General features: G+C 37.3%; 1 protein-coding gene across 2 annotated transcripts in view; it reads right to left on the reverse strand.

Annotated features, from left to right (window-relative positions):
- Window positions 1-10,143, reverse strand: part of LOC108688878 (zinc finger protein castor homolog 1-like) — a 97,969-nt gene extending 87,826 nt beyond the window's left edge. For both annotated transcript variants that reach the window (XM_018195407.1, XM_018195406.1), the window contains exon 1: window positions 9,004-10,143. The gene's annotated coding sequence lies outside the window, so the exon portion shown is untranslated. The remainder of the gene's footprint in view (window positions 1-9,003) is intronic.
- Window positions 10,144-11,260: the final 1,117 nt, after the last annotated feature.

The raw sequence follows: 11,260 nt of genomic DNA on the forward strand, positions 1-11,260 counted from the left end.
TTAGAATCTTAATCTGTTCACATTGCTCATTGTTACATTTTTCACGAGAACTTGTGAAACGACATTGTGAAAAAGTGAAACATTATGCATGACAGAAGTATTAAGGAAAATCACAAAGAGACTTTTCAGATATTGACGATATTCGAAGCTACATACAGACCAATGGTTAATGGCGAATCAAGCGATAATTAAAATCGATAATTATCTCGAGTATTAATAATTGGTCGTTATCCTTAAAGTTAACAAATAGAGAACATACGTCATTTCTTTGTTCTCCTTTATTCTCCTATGATCCCATCGTAGATCTTATTCTGCTTCATCTCGTTGCTGACCGAAATGGGCCCGAAGGGCCCAACTTTGCGGCTCAGAGGGTGGACGCGCGCACGCACCGCGAAGCGAGAACAGCGAAGGGCGCGGAAAGGAGCGGAGGCTGAAGAGACAGGGTGGGTGCAGAAGAGCAAAGTCACCAATTTAAATTGAAGTCGGGGAACACCCGCGAGGGAGAAACGTTCGCTGGCCTATCAGGTTTAATAACACCCGGCACCGACTCTATCTGAAATTACGGATGGTGCTGCGATCGGGGCGGCCTTTCGTCTTATTCTTCTTCTTTTACTTCTTCCTCGTCTTCTCCTTCGTACTCGATTCAAAGATCTTCGATCGAGATGATCGTCAAAATATAATTCATCGGGACGCCAAGCTCGATAGTAGCGCGGGAAACGTTTATGATGCGGAGCATTGCACCGGTTGGAGCAAGTTTATATCAACGGAAGAAACTTTGTATTGCAGCGTGAGATTCAATGACTAAAAATACACGAAAACAATAATGTTTCTGTGTCAACAAATTTATCTAAATGGGTTTAAATTTATCTAAATAAAATGATGTGAAAATCATTTTGTTAAACTGTCAACATAATTATGTAGGAAGCGATCATCTCGAGCATGATGCAAATCTTTTCATTTTAGCAACTAATTTGAGATTTCTACACTCTAAATTTCTTATAGTTCTCTCATTTCAAGAAAGTGAAAATATAACTCTTGAAAAAAAAAATGAAAATATTTTACTTCTCGAAAAAAAGTAACAATTTTCACTTTTTTAAAAATGAATTTTCAAAGGAGTGAAATCTCACTCCAAAAAAAATAAGATTTTACTCTAAAAAGAATGAAAATGTTACTTTCTTCAAGAAAATATTTTCATTTTTTTTTTAAGTGATTGCATTTTCACTCTCTTAGAGTGAGATTTCACTGCAAGAAAATTTAGACTGTATATAATTATTTTAATAATCGACATTATTGTTAGGTCTGTTCCTATTAAAATTTTTAGATATATCAACAAAAATTATTCTTTTTATAAATTTTACAACTAGGAAATGGAAGAATGGAAGTACATTTATATAGAAAAAATGTTTGTTTGAAGTATCTGAAATTTAGATACATAGTCTGGAAAATAATTTTGTTAGATCATTAAAATAATTCTGCAAAAAATTCAAGCATGACGAGTAATGTCGCAAAAATTTTTGATTCTAGTAATTAACTTGAATGTCTTTTTTGTATAATATTTTAATAATCCAACAAAATTATTTTCAAATCTAACTAAACTTTTACACTAAAAAAAATTTCTGCTTGAAAATAGACGAATCAGAATTTTCTGGTTAAATTTATTAGAATTCTATTGATAGAGATAATCGGAATTCTGATTGATATAATATTTCTAGTAAAATCTATTAGAATGCTTATTTTTACTAAAATAATTATATCACTCAGAATTCTAGTTATCTCAACTAAAATTTTAATAGATTTTATCAGAAAATTCTGATTTGTTTATTTTCTATCAGAATTACTATTTGATCCAACCAAACCATTTTTCTCAATGTAGATACTTCAGTAAACTGTCCTTCTCATGTGGCAATATGTAACATCTTTTTTGTCTATCTGTAAAAAATTGAAGGAGAATTGAAGGAGAATCTTCCAAAAATATCTTAATGATTTAAATTAATAATGTAAAAAAAATTCTTTCTTTGTAATTCATAAGTTTCAGTTTAATATTCTAAAATGTCAAGAGAATGGTCTGTCGATTCGTATCAGTTGCGACGTAATGAAAACGCTCGTGACATCTTTTGCGGTCCCTCGCGATGAGGAATCACGTGCTAATTCGATAATTAGCGCGACAGTTCTCGCAAAAGTATCTCGCCCACGGTCCATCCACGGTGGTTGTGCCGTCAGGCTGCGATTCGCCTCCATATTTATAAGTTTCATAAGACTTCATACTGAAGTCTCGATCGCGCCGTAATTGAAAACCTGCTGAATTAGCTATTAATTTCTCGCGGCCTAATTTATGCGAAACGACCTATAACTATTCATAGGGAGCGCTGATTCTTCATTACTGTTCGTCATAGAGAACATGATTTGTATTGCTCTTTTCTATGTATGCGCATCTTGTAGTCGAATTTGCATATCCTTGCGATCGATTATCATCGACGAAATCGCATTGTCGCCACTTCCTTCTTCGATATTTACGCGAAACAATAAAATATTTATCTAAAGTCTCACATACGTTTCGTAATAGTGTTACAAATACATAAAATTATTGTGAAAAATCGATTTTGTTCTAATCACTAAAAAAGCAATTAAATTTAAAAATTAAATTAATTGCATATCTGATGTATTTTAATAAGAATTTAATAAAATACAATCTCGAGATTTAAATGTTTCCGAGAAAAAAAAATATATGGATTGACATCTAAATAAATTAACTATGCAAATGCATTTCAGCAAAGTACGCTAAGACGACAGAGAGAATATATTTTCCAGCCTATGTGTAGACAGGCACAAATAATAAACGCAAAACGCGTGATGCCACATGTGTCTGTCATTTGTCATATGACCTGCTTTTGTCTCCGCTTTTTAATTTGCCTATTCAGCTTGTATTTGACGAATGATTGAGTTGTAAGCAGAGAAGAAAATATGAAGAAAAGAGGATAACAATACGAGCAAAAAAACGAAATGTAGACACCGAAAAATTGGAAATAATTAATTATCGATCGATTAAAAAAATAATTTCTATTTTCTTTGAAAGTTGTCTTGAAACATTTTCTCATTCATTACAAAAGTCACTTTGATATTGCGAATAATATAGATTAATATTCGCAATAATATAGAATAATTGTAATATCAGTAAGAAGAAAAATGTTAATTAAGAATTTATGTGAAGATAACGCGTTAGTAAGATTTATTTCCTTCCGTTTGTATCATCCAAGATATAAAACTCTTTGACATTACTATGGCTAATTAAGACGCTATTAGATAGGCAGATGCGAAAGATTAAGACTCGCGAAAGAATAGGTTGAGGAGGCGAACGACGAGGGAAAGAAGCAGAGAAAGGGCCGAAACGAAGGTGAAGAAACGCACATTGGAATTGTCGGGTAAAGCCGCGGCGGAGACGCGGGAGGCAGAGAGGTGGAAAGGAGGCAGACGAAAGAAAATCACGCGTGGTTCGTCATAAGAGGAATTCCTTTGGCGATACTGGAACCTCTCTCTCTCTCTCTCTCTCTCTCTCTCTCTCTCTCTCTCTCTCTCTCTCTCTCTTTCCTACTCTCACCGCTACTACTCTCTTCTTCTTCTCATCTCTCCCATCTTCTCTGGCCCAGAGACCTCGTGCTTTTTTACTGGTTTATGGGATTTTTTTCACGCGGACCGCCGAGTCGTACATCAGAGAAGGCTGACTGTGAATCTCCTCTTTTCTCTCTTCCTCCGATACGCTCAGTTTCTCATGCGCATTTCGTTGAGAAAGCAGGAGAAAGAGATAGAGGGAGAGAGGGGAAAGGGAGAAAGGGAAAGAGCAAGCGGGGAAAGAGGAGGGGAAACAATAAAAAAGATGCCAGCCGCCATAAAAACAACTGAAAGTATTAAAAACTTTAGGCCTTTTACTGCCGAGCTGCCTTGGAGAAGACGGTCGGGTATATACGCGAGAAGTCAACGATGACGACGAGAACGATGCACCGAGATGTTTCGCGGTGTTGATACTCGCGCAATTAGTTAAATTATTAGTGTTTGAAATTAAGTCAGTTACTTTTCAGTCATATTATTTCGAACAATGAAGACACGAGTTTACATTTCTTTTTATATATTTAATTAGAGATAAATCGTCAAAGTAGATATAATATTTATATTAAGTGTAGGCGAACGTACTTTTAAACGTATGTTTCACGGTGATATCATCGTAATTAACACCATACTTGTATTTGCATCGCAGATAACAAAGCCACGTGCGGGTAAAATTGAATATATTACTCGCGAGAGTGTAAGCGTTATTAAAAGCACAGAAGATTATATCGTATACTGCGTTTTCATCGACATATCACGCGTCACGTCTTCAAGTTTCACCGCCATATACCATGGGCGTATGGTCTTAATTAGCGTATATATTTATATCAGATAAACGAGATAAAAATCTACGCGCAATGAAATGCTTGAAAATTTGACACTATTCGTGCGAATATACTTAACGGCGATGACTGAAGACTTCGCACGTAATTAACAAAATTAGCATATATAGTTACATCGAGGATGATGAATAATAAAAGAAGTGGGAAAGGAAATGTATAAATAAATCGAGTTTGAGCAGAAATACTGTAAACAAAAGCAGATGAGAATCTGACGCGGCGCGGCGAACCGTGGAAGAAAAAGAAGAGAAACCGAGGCAGGAGGACGGTCGACCCTCGTAAAATTATCGTACTTTAATAAAACGTGTCGTGCAAAATGCGAGGATAACGAGAAAATATAGGGTTCGAAAGACTCGTGAAATTTATAGAGCGATCGCCACGCCAGCGGGCCGGAGGAAGAATTGCTTTTTGGAGTCGCGCCGTTTGGTCGTCTCAAGTTGGCCCGTTCTCGGCTATGCAGCCACAATAAGATCTCGAATAAATCAGATGTTCGTGTCTCGAGAAGACACGGTAGCTCAGCGGATAAAGATTCGTCGCAGTAAAAGAGCCTTTAGCAATTCCGTGGGGAAAGTCGCGCGGTAAAAAGTTGGGGAAGTTTGAATATAGCAACAGGTGTCCCATAGAAGTTGCATTTCGATCCAAGGAAATCGCGTAGTCAAAGAATGGAAAAAAAAATCACATTTGATAGAGATACATAAATGCTTTGATAGACGAAAGATGACCCTACATGGTCAATAATATGCATACTGATTAGTAATATTGAATCAATAATACGGAGAGTATTATTGATTATGCGTTAATATAATTTAGTATTTTTATCTTATTTTAACTTTACACGATCAGTATTATTGACAATATATTTTACTTTAATTTCACATATATTATTGCACTGTGATATACTGAGACATGGGTTTTAATAAAGCGATAATCGAGAATCAAAATCCAAACATTGTCAGTATTCTAGTCAATCCATTAATATCAACCACATACAATCAGTAATATTGTCAGAATTTGTTAATACTGACAATATTATTTACCATAGGGCGATTCATCAAATATCTATTTCTAATTTTCAAAGTTTGGTACAATCAATATATATCAGTTCTGTATCAATTTTATTAAAAATATATGTTATTTAAGTGTCTCAGACTTGTCGTGACAATCATTAATGGCAAATTCCTGAGATCTTTTCAAGACAATTCTAATAGCAAAATGTTAAGAATGTAGTTAGTTAGTTTTGGAATGAGAGGGATTTAAGGTTAATCAATCGAACTGTAATATTTGCGCACTCAGGCATGACACATTGCACAGTAGCAAAGATGTTTAGAAAAATAGAAGAGAATTGATGCTTGAAAACACCTTCATTATTATGTGCCACGCTTGAGTACACAAATTCTGGACAGATCGATTAAATTTAAAACCTTCTCATTTGTAAATTACTGTAGTCTCGATATTTTCTGATATTAGAATTTTTTACTCGAAACAATCTCAGGAATCTATCATCAATGGTCGTCATAGACACCCTGTATACTAAATAGTATGACATTTCATGCGTCACCCTGTACTATAAAACAGATATCACATTAATAAATATTTAATTAAATTCTTTCCCGATTATAGTCTACATTGGTTGATATATGTCTGAATAATCCGTGAATAATCAATGAACGTTAGCTTCGATTACAGCACAGAAAACCATGCATGGTATAATGTGTTCGATTGAAATCGCATGTACAATAATAGTACATAAGCAATTTGCTGTGATTGAAAACAAGTTAAAATTTTTTTTTTTTTTTATCGATTTGCCTTTAATACAATTTTCCAGACGAGACGAATGCGAAGTCATTTTCTCGCGTGGATTACAGTCTCGTGTTGTTTATAAGCAGCGGAGTCCGTTTTCGGCACAAAGCAAAATCTCATACTTCAAACAACGACTAATTAAGATAGCGCGACAAGGAAAGTAGTGAGCGAGCAAAAGAGAAGGAAGCAACGTAGAGCAGCAGTTTAGTAGCAAGTGCTGTAAATTCTTGATTCTTTAATCTTGGTAAACCTTCAGAGTTTCCTATCGTTCCCCGACCGTCTCTCAAAGACCTGACTCGCGGTGTCTAGCGAAAGATCGCGGTACTCCTCGAGGGCGTCTTGCGCATACACACGTCCACACGCACGGCGCGTCGAGGGAGCCTCCGAGTAGTAAATCTCACGGACAAACAATCATAATTTTCGAAGAGCTAACAAAAAGCAAGAGACTCTTTAAAGGGAGCCGATGCCAGGCAACATGAAATGCGGCCGCCTCCGCTTCTCCAATTGTTTCGTGGTTTTCTTCCCCTTCTCTCAAGTTCTCTCTCCGTTTACGTTTCTTCGTTCAACCGAACCTTCTTTTTCTTCCCGAAGATCTCTCTCTTTTCACCGTTCCTGTACCTTACAACATATATCACCGTATATCGATTCCCTGGTTGTCCCCTATTTTCTCTTCTTTCTCTTCAGCCTCTTTCGCTCTTTCTTCTTCTTCTTCTGCTTTCTGATTTCTATTCTACCTTTCCTGATTTCTTCATTTCTTCCTTGCAGCATCCTCCTCCTTTCGTCACGTTTGCTACATCTTCTGTTTCTTTGTCTCATTTTTGCGCGAGTCCCTCTTGATTATTCGATCGATCCACACGATTCTTTCACTGTATAATCTCGCGTTTCCTTGCTCTTTAACCTTTTGATTTATGGATTTCTTACGGATTTTTTTCTTAAAAAAAATTTTTGTTTTTTTGTATAATTTTTGTATATGTATATACAATATTTACTCTTTTGTTCTTAAGACATCTCATATTTTTCAAATGTTATTAAGTTTAATAATTAATCGAAATAAAAATTAAAAAAGATCTTTGCCGCAAAGCGATTACAAAGCAGAGCATGCACAAAATATTAAGTGTTTGATTAGCGTTCACGTATAGCAAGATAATAATGTTAATCATACCGTAAATAAGAGTATTACAGTAGAATTTGTGTTTACAAATCAAATGAATTTATTATATTTTTGTTGTAATAACCAGATTGCAACATCTATGAAGCATTTATGTAACAGTGTAAGACTACGATGAAAATGAGAGTGTATATATGTAGAATGGGCGTAGAGAAACGGCGACAATTTCTGTGAAAGAAAAAAACGAAAATGAGGAGGAAAAGAAATGACATAATCTCGCTCGAGAACTTTCCTGTTGGGAGATCGAGGTCGAATTCCGACAGGAAGGTCGACATTCGTCGGGATGATAATTTTCGAGTCGTGGCCGTGTTATCCGACTACATACGATTTAATGTCGTCGCGTAAAGTATACAAATTAGCGAAAAAAATTTTATTGAAATATTAAAAAATTTAGATAGACACAAATTTGAAAATAATTTTGTTAGTAATTGTAGTAATTACGTTAAAAACATTCAAGTATAATGAGTAATGCTGCAAAAAGTTGTGACAGTTTAGCAACTAGCTTGAGCGTCCTACATTTTGATGATCTAACAAAATTATTTTGATGATGTGTATTTAGTTAAATTTTTAGATACTTCAGCAAAAAATTTTTTATGTATAATATTGCAGGAGAAAAAAATTGAAAACCAAATTATAATATGAAATGCAATTAGAAAACAGATCAATATTTAGACAGTTTGTCGTATAGAATTTTCTAAACTTTTAAAATAAATCTCACTCTTTTTCAAGACTAGTTCAATTTTCTTTAGAGTGAGATTTCAAAGAATTTAGAAAGTAATATTTTTTATCTAATTGATCTACTTTTGAACGGGCACGCTCCGACGAGTTTTCCTAGCGGATTTTTGTAGCAAACCCCACGAAATCAGGAACAATTCTATGAGCTAATTTCGTTCTCTCGAGACACATTTCGGAGCGCAGAAATTCACGGAGCTCAATCGGGACAAGGAAGTTGCCAACTTCTTTACATCTTGTCGTGCAACCCATCACTGCACTTTGCATAATTTAAGTACATTATCGCTAATCTTGTTTCGACCAAGAAAAGTTTATGGGTGACGCTTATCGACTATAAGTGACATAAATAAATGGAAGGAATGCGGAAAATAGCGAGAAGATTTGCGAAATGTTCACGCTAGAAATACGACTTCGTTCATTTGTTTCAAGTGAAATAAGACGATGCGAAATCGGTTGACAGCTGTAATTACTGTACATACATGCATACAGCTTCACAAGAGATAAACTGTTGATTCGTTAAAATTTTATTTAGTAATTCAACACATATTATAATTTTGCGCAAATTATTTTAAGAAACATAAAAGAATTTAAGAAAAATCAATTATTATTGAAAAGATTAAAAAGAAATGAAATAGAAGATAATATATTAATTCAGAAGACGTAAAAATTAATTGCACACCTCATCTTTTTAGAATGTTACACGAAAATGACGTGTTTCTATCAAAATACTGAATTACCCACTTTTATTCTATACAAAATTATCTCGGAACTTCACACATCAGAATTTCCCAGCAGTTTTTCCCACTCCTCAAATTAATTTATGTAGTAAGATGGTCGTTTGTAAGAACCGGAAGCAAACTTTACCTCTTGCTGTCTAACTGGTATCTCCGTTCCTGCCGCGAATCACTCCCGTCAACATCACCATAGTTCTGACGTGCGTTTCGGCGATTATCCACACTAATTCACCTCCGACTAATCAGCTCCAGTTCGCTCACTTAGAAAACGTGACAATTCAATGTCGCTCGCGCACCAAACTCGCAGAATCTCTGCGATCACTCACACCCACGATGTGTGGAACGATCCAGATTCTTCGAGTCTTCGGAATTATCGTTGATCAATCCTTACGGGACTTTCAAAAACTTCTTCAGGGAGTCTCAATTCGCGAGGAATACGAAGCATGCGTCAGCTTCTTCCTCTTCGAAATCTCCCAGATCACTTCCACCCTCATCGAACACTTCCTGTGCCACCCTGAACGCCGTCACTTAAAATCCTCGAATTTTGGAAAGCATTTAAACAACGATCATTCGACATTCTCGATTGACTCTTCATAATCTTGTCAACCTGAACGATTAGCAATTCTCCCGATCAGCCACCAATGATTTTTATCTTGACGGTTAAATTTCATGGTGCACAATTTCAGATTTAATTTCTGGAGCTTATCACAAACTTGATTTAAAATACCTATTTCATGATGTAAAGGGAGGATTATTAAAATTCAAAAGATAACAGTTTTATAGTAACGGCACTGCGTAGATTTAATTAAGGTCCCCTATTAAATATACACCAGAGACAAATACGTCGTTTCCTTGTTCGCAGCGTTATCGCGATACTTCAAAACTGTCGTTCCAACATGAATCCTCGTTGTTTCGAGACGACACGCGCGGGTTCTCCACCCGTGAAACTCGGTATCCGTGTGTCTTCGATTCTCGAGGTTGTCTAAGCACCCGCGACGAAGAGGGAGGCACGCGCTCGCGAGCGCGCGCGCGCGCGCGTTCGATCAAGAGGGGGAAGAAGTGGGGGTGGTCTTCCGAACTCCACGTCCGAAGAGGGCGGTTCGTTTCGCGTCTTCTTCAAGCTCGCGGAAATTCGTTCTGCCACGCGCTTTTACCACCACCCTTAGTAGCAAACAAGGGTCGCCACCCTCGCAATGATAACGACTGTTTCGTCACCTCCAGAATCTCAGGGTGGTTCTCCAGCGAGCCCAGAAATATCAGACAGGAGAGTGCGCGTGGCTCGACTGGCGCGAGATGACTGAACCCCTCCAAAGGGTGAGAGACAAAGACGGCGGAGAGGGGAGGAACAGGGGGAAAGAGAGGGAACACACAGTTCTTCCCTTGGCCCCTCTTTCACTGACAGAGAAAGACCGCGGACTTCGGGAGCCCCCACCAATCTACCATCCATAGGTTGCCCCACCCCGTCGAGAGCAGTGACGCGTCGCATTCTCCCCGCCTTCGCCCGACGTTCCGCCGCCTCCCACCCCCGACGGTACACGTCGCTGCCTCTTTCCCGTCGACCCCCGACGTCGTCGCAGTACCACCACACGGTTATGATGATGACGGGGGCAAAGAGACGGAGTTCTGCCACTGCCGAGCAACTCCTTCCTCTTCTTCCGTTCCTTGGCCGCTGTCGCACGCATTCGTCCACCGACTGGCGAACCGCACACACTTCTCTGCACGTTGCCGCTAAAGATGCCCCTGCACGCGCGAGTGAATGGGTGGTCTCGTGGGGGTAGTTTCGCGAAAAATGTTAACTCTATCATCAACAACTAGTTAAAAATTATCTCGGAATAGTAAGTAAATTATCTTCATTGTCATGAGAAGAATTGTATATGGCATGACGATGTGAATCTTTATACATACAATTTTTTTTTAATTCTTCTAAATTAACTTTCAGTAATGAAAGGTTTAACTAAACATTTCCTAATTTTTTTTCCGATATATAATTTGATTATAAAACAAATTTATTTTTACGTCCTATAATTTATTATAAATATTTTTTATACGTTTCGCGCTATATATATAACGAAATCATAATGTTCAGAATTATGCTTTCGTTATATGATAACAAAAATGTCGTGATACAGGAATTAGAGCCAAAACTGCTACGTAACTTAATATATCATTACGCACGATTCGCGTACAGCAAGCAACGAGTAAAATTTCAAAGTGCATTAATTCTCCACCCTTGTGTAGAATCACCCCGGTACGGGAAAGTTCAACCGACCAATGACGTCATTCGAGTGTCCTCGAAAGACACTCCCACTTTCTACCCCCGCAAAGGTCTCTACGATGCTGTCGATGCTTATCGCCGATGCATTACGCATGGGTGACGATTATTTGGG

The sequence above is a fragment of the Atta colombica genome, unplaced genomic scaffold, assembly GCF_001594045.1.
Source record: "Atta colombica isolate Treedump-2 unplaced genomic scaffold, Acol1.0 scaffold245, whole genome shotgun sequence".
Taxonomy (NCBI): domain Eukaryota; kingdom Metazoa; phylum Arthropoda; class Insecta; order Hymenoptera; family Formicidae; genus Atta; species Atta colombica.